General features: G+C 42.0%; 1 protein-coding gene across 1 annotated transcript in view; it reads right to left on the bottom strand.

Annotated features, from left to right (window-relative positions):
* The window catches only part of LOC146343887 (UPF0462 protein C4orf33-like), a 110,611-nt gene that overhangs the window by 6,978 nt on the left and 97,565 nt on the right, over positions 1 to 6,068 (bottom strand). The gene's annotated exons all lie outside the window — the stretch shown is intronic.

Below are 6,068 nucleotides of genomic sequence, written 5' to 3'. Positions count from 1 at the left end.
TGCATGTTTGGGGCAATGAAGGAGCAACACAAATCTCATAGTAAAATATTTGCCAGTGTTGCTGTATTCTTCTAGGGCCAAATATTTCCCACAAATTTTTCTGATGTGCTAAGGGGTTAATCACACGGAGCTTTTATCCTGCTATTGAGATGGCTCTGTCACAGAAATTTGCGGGCTCTTTAGATGATGCCATTACCCTCCAGGGTGTCTCCTGCAATGTCCCCTAGCCTATCCTGTGTTTTCCCCAAATGAAATAAATGTGGTATTTTTTCCAGCCCATGAAACAGGAGCGTCATGACCTCCCCGTTAAATTCTCCACTAGCAGGAGAAACCTCTGTTTCTGCCTGCTGTCAGTGCTGTGGGAGTTCATTTTTGATTGCTGGGGGCGTACACCGTCAGGATGAGAAGGCACTGAGGATGGGAGTGGGGTGTGCAGGAGCAGATTTGACAGGCGCAAGGGCAAGAATTGCCTGCCAATTGCAACTCCTGCTTCCACTCAAGTCTTTCTGAGGAAAGTCTTTCCTTGATTCCCAGATGTCTGCCATGTAAATGCTTGGGCACATTTCTCAGTTGGAGGGAGAAGAGGGTAAAATGCCTCCCTGCAAGTCATATCAAGGGAGACATATCTGATCCCCCACCCCACCCAGCTCAGAAGCAATGTCCTCTGTTGATTCAGAGCACCCCATTAAGTTCAATGGGGCTTACTCCCAAGTAAGTGTGCCGAGGGTTGCAGACTTACAGCACAATCTTACATTTTATGTCTACTCAGAAGTAAGTCAGAGGTTTCCTGGGGGCTGTGAGCTATGAAAACAAGATTCCTCCCTCCCCGCTTTGCACACATGCCAGGGAGGGAGGAACGCACTCCCTCAGTTCAAACCACATGTCTGCTGTATAAAGGACCCCTTCCTAATCCGGCAAAGAAACCAAAAGCAGGAAGCTCAGGAAAGGATGTGGATTTTTGCAGGGCGGTTGCTTAATGTAGAAACACTCTAAATCAGATCCCCAATAAATGTAAGCATGTTTGACTTGTATTTAGGAAACTAAACTTTTAAAAAGTACACATGTTCGTGTTGTGCTGCATAAATATTTAAGAAGTTTTTCCAATAGTCTAAAGTAGTTGAATTTATGTATTTGATAAGGAAGAAAAATTCAATACGCTTAGGCTGCAAATGCAATCCTATACCCACTTACTTGGGAGTAAGCTTCATTGATCTCAATAGGGCTTACTTCTGAATAGACATGTATAGGCTTACACTCTTAAAGTAGTTGAAACGTTATATTCATACATATTCAAAGCTTTACTTGGAAATATTTCTAACAGAATACTTGCAAATATTTTAAGATACACCAACTCAATAGCATACATTTCTCTTACACTGTTTGAAGGGAGACAGAGATTATTAAAACACTGGCAACTGTTAACATACTAATGTCAGCAGCATGCCCAAACAGCTGTGCACATTACTGACTCCCTTGGGATAGTCACCTTTAAAAAAATTTACTGACCAATCTGACTAATTTGTTCGATTATTAATTATTTTTATGAAACAGTGCTTTTTCCACATTACTGGTCAGGGCATACCTTCCCTCCTTTACATTTATAGATGATCACTTAGCAGTATATATATATAGACCTATCTTGGTATATATATATATAGACCTATAGTATATATAGAGAGACCTATAGACGACAATCCATACTCTGAGCTCAGAGTATGGATTGAGTATGGATTGTTGTCAAATCATGGGTTGTTGCTGAATCATGTTTGTCGTTACATGTGAATTTTTAACTAAGGGTGATTAACCACAAACAACCCTGAATTCACAATCCAACAAGAAGTCATGACCTGTTCCACACAATCACCACAGCCATGGTGTTTTGTGTTGTGTGCTGGGTGGTTTTTGAGTATTCAAGCTGTGGCTTGTTTGTCGTCCAAATCCGAGCAGCAGGGGTTGTGGGTCGCTGGAACGTGCCAGCATGGACCACAGCCAACCATGGCTTAAATAACTCACAATGACTTATTTGATCATGCGAACCAGCCCCCAAGGCTCTCTTCCTGTTCATGGCTAATAGCCCATAGTTAGAACATAGTACAGGTTTCACACATAATGACAACCCATGATTCAGTGACAACCCATACTCAACCCATACCCTGGGTTGTCATTAAATACAGACCAGGTCATAGCGTACTTCAAAAAATAATGCCAAACAGGGCATTAGTTATTAATATTGGCAGAGTATGAACTTCCCAACTGAAGTGTAACTCTTCCTCTCAGGGATTATAGGACAACACTATGACCCAGTTTGCATGATCAAAACAAGCCACTGTGGCTTAAATAAACTGCAGCCAGGTGGTGATTATGCAAATAGTGCCCAGCACACGCTGAGGCTCACAACAATCCACCATGAGCCATGGTGGATAGTTGTGAGACACAGCATGTGCTGGGTGTGATTTGCATAATCACACCCTGGCTGCAGCTTATCATGTTGTCTGAACCCAGATGACATGGCTTATTGGAGGGTTAAACAACCCTCAAATAACCCATGGGCAGTAGTAGGGTTATTTGAGGGTTGTTTAACCCTCCAACAAGCCATGCCATCTGGGTTCAGATGATACGATAAGCCGCAGCCAGGTAGTGATTATGCAAATCATGCCTGGCACATACCACAACAATACAATTACAAAAATATAATACAGATTGCACTTTCTACCTGAGGTCTCTTCACAAGGTGAGATGAATGGTCTCTTCAGCTGTCTTTAAGATAAACACACAAGGCCGGTTCACAAGATCAAAACAAGCTACTATGTTAAATAAGCCACAGTAGCTTGTTTTGATCATGCAAACCAGCCCCATATGTTTTTCTGAAAGACACAGAAGAAACTATTCATCTCACTTCGTGAAGAGACCTCAGATAGAAAATGCAATATATATTATATTTTCATAATACATGCACAGGATACAGAAGGTATTGTGCAGTTGTTTCCATTTTCCTTTTAATGGCACTAGCACTGACCTCTCTCACACTAATCTCCTTCACATGCAGTGTTAGCTTTAGGGACCAACGCCACCTAAAACATTTTTCTATGAGCTTTTATCAGCAGGAATGTTTCAAAAATTAGCTTTGTTGAGACTATTAGATCCCCATGTGATATGGCATCATTTAATTAAATATGCACAGATATTTTGGCATTGGAGAAAGTTGAAAGGTGACCTAATATTTATAACAATTGCTAAACTAATAATCTTGAAGAACATGGAAAAGCACATTTATTCCACATACAGCCAAAACTTGGTTTGCCAAAGTAGACAGCCATGAGGACAGAGTACAGCTAAACTTTAGCTGCTGAACTGAGTAGAAATAAAAAGTTATGGAAAGCAAAAGAACACAAACATGGCAGCTATTCATCTTGCACCCTCTCAAGTCAATGCAAGACAACCGTCCTTTTAGATAGTTTATATGACGCTCAGTGGGAAGTACAGTATTGTTTTAAGTAATAGATTGAGATAAAGAAATAGAAGAAAAGTAACAACAGCAGAGACTTTGCCATTATATTATGTTTAATCTTATTAACTGCTGTGAATATTTCTAAAATTATTTAGACAACTGCAGCATTCTGGGTGATACAGTTCATATACAAATGCTCACCTCCCTTCATTCAACCCTCAGGAATTTTGCCTCATGATAACCAAAGGGTACATTTTCACTTGAAACGTTACATGTAAATATTAATAGATAATTGGAAATTGCTTGGATTAATCTCTGTTATTACAGTGTTCAGTTTTAATCATGAAATGTGAAGTAGCAGCTTAGAAATGGCTATCAAGTTATGATTATTCCTAACTGAATCTGAGGTTCTGTTTTAAAAATAATTCTAGAGAGCAGTCTAGAAGAAAATGTAGCAAGGATCTCCTACTCCTAAGCACAACATTGATAACTTTATTCTCCCATCTAGTGGCAAGAAACAGTAAGAATCAAGGTTTCTGGGAGAAGCCTCTTAGTACAATAATAAAGGGAGGAGCAAGATATCTAGAATTTATTTCTATGCTCATATGGGTGGCAAAACACAATTACAAAGAAAAAAGACAGCAAACCCAAATTCGTATTTCCAAAAATGTATAATTTAAAGATTCAGATTAATTACATTTTGCTACATTTAAATTGTTTATTTAAAACATCTCCACCCTATTCATAGGTGTAATAAGCTAATAACAAAAATGTGCACTGCTGTTTCGCATATTCCCATCCACATATCCCTTACGTATACACAACATAATGCCACCAGAAGCTAAAGGAAGAAGAGGGAAGACAAGAGACAGAGAACAGCATTATCGCTACCTGCTAACCAGTCTTCTGCAGCCTGCCTCAAAATCAGGGCTTAAATCCTTGCAAGATCAATAGTGAGATCCTATGCATGCTTACTTGAGAGAAGTATTCACTGAACTCAGTGAGACACAAATGAAATGGGTTGGGCTCTTAGTCTGTTGAAGATGGAAATGTCATCAGTCTCCCCACCCTGAATAACCCACATTGTCCTTCAGCTGCCTACACCAATACAGCAAGAGCTGAGGAGGTGAAAATTTGAAGGAAAATCTGCTCACTGTATGCAGCTGCACTGCACTAAGCAAAGCCTGGATGGGATAAGAGTTGAGAAACATCATGCTTACTTTGCTCCTAACACTCTCAGAGCTGCATGTATGGACTTCTTAATGCATATGTGCTAATGTAGGGGCAGGCACAATCAGAAAAACATTAAGGGCGCAATCCCATGCGGAGCGGTGGCCACCTCCAAACTCAGAGGTGACCACCTATCCAATGTATGGTAGGAGGAGCACGGAGGGGATCGTCTCCTCCACGCTCCAGCCGCCCTGCATTCGTGGCTAGATGGCCGATTTTGGCTGTCTAGCCACGAGACATCGGAGCGTGGGGTGAGGAGGCGGAACGACACATAGGAAGTATCATACCAGCACTTCCTAACTCCCTGCCCTGCCCCTGGGGATGCCCCCTTCCCCCGCTCTGTGCTGCTCTTACGAGCACGGAGTGCAGGGACGATCTGCACCGCCTATGAGGCAGTGGGGGAGGGGTGGGGAGTCGGTTCTCCAGAAACTGACCAATCTCATGGCTGTCTAGCCACTGCCTAGCAGCCATAGGATTGCACCCTAAATGTCTCCATTCAGATCCAAACTAGATGAATTTAGTCTGGCCTTCAGACCTCATGCCAAAACATGTTTAATTAATTTAATAGAGCTTAGTATGATGCCTGAATAGCCAAATCATAGCTTCAGAACAACTTCAGACCAGACTCAGAAATCATGGTTTGAAGCATGTTGGAAACTATGGTTTGGACTAACCATGGTTCAGTGCAGTGTCTGAACTGACAAATCATAGTTGCAGCTATTGTCCCAGAAGTTGCTGCAGTGTACAGATTGAAGTGAAATTGCAAAACTGAATGCCAAGGGGACCCAAATCCATGGTTTTCCTGTTGAATGTTTAGAACCCAAACCATGGTTTGAGATTCCAGACTATGGGTTGAATGCAGACTTAGGCACATGCAACTGGGCTGGATGAAGGAAACTTCTCCACCCTCTCCTCCCCTTGGCAGCCCCTCCAGCCCTCTGCAAATATTAGAGTGTGCTGGAGGACCCTGCTGAATGGAATAGGCTGTTGTGCAGGGCGAACAAATGAAATCAGGCAGAATCACTTTCCATGAGCACAGGTCCATTTATGGAAGGTAAACCTGCCTGATTTTAGGGAATCCCTGTCTTTCCCTCTCACACTACTCTCCCCACAACACAGCCTACTCCATTCAGCAGTATAGCTGTATAGCATTTCCAGGGGCCTGGAGAGACTGTCTTGCCAAACAGGGGGCAAGGAAGTCTACTTCCACCAGGCCAGTTGCACACACACAGGGCTTTTCTACACAAGGTATTTATTGTGCGCTCATCATTTCATATTCATGGCTGTATATGGGTTTTTTAGATGACATAGTGACCCTCCAGGTTTGCTTCTGTAGCTAACCAGCACTTTCGACGAGTTTTTTTGTAGAGCAGGGAAAATGCAGCATTTA

The sequence above is a fragment of the Heloderma suspectum genome, chromosome 5 (assembly GCF_057233095.1).
Source record: "Heloderma suspectum isolate Gila_16-S chromosome 5, 16-S_ref, whole genome shotgun sequence".
In the NCBI taxonomy this organism is placed as follows: Eukaryota; Metazoa; Chordata; class Lepidosauria; order Squamata; family Helodermatidae; genus Heloderma; species Heloderma suspectum.
This window is presented reverse-complemented; position numbering and strand designations above follow the sequence as displayed.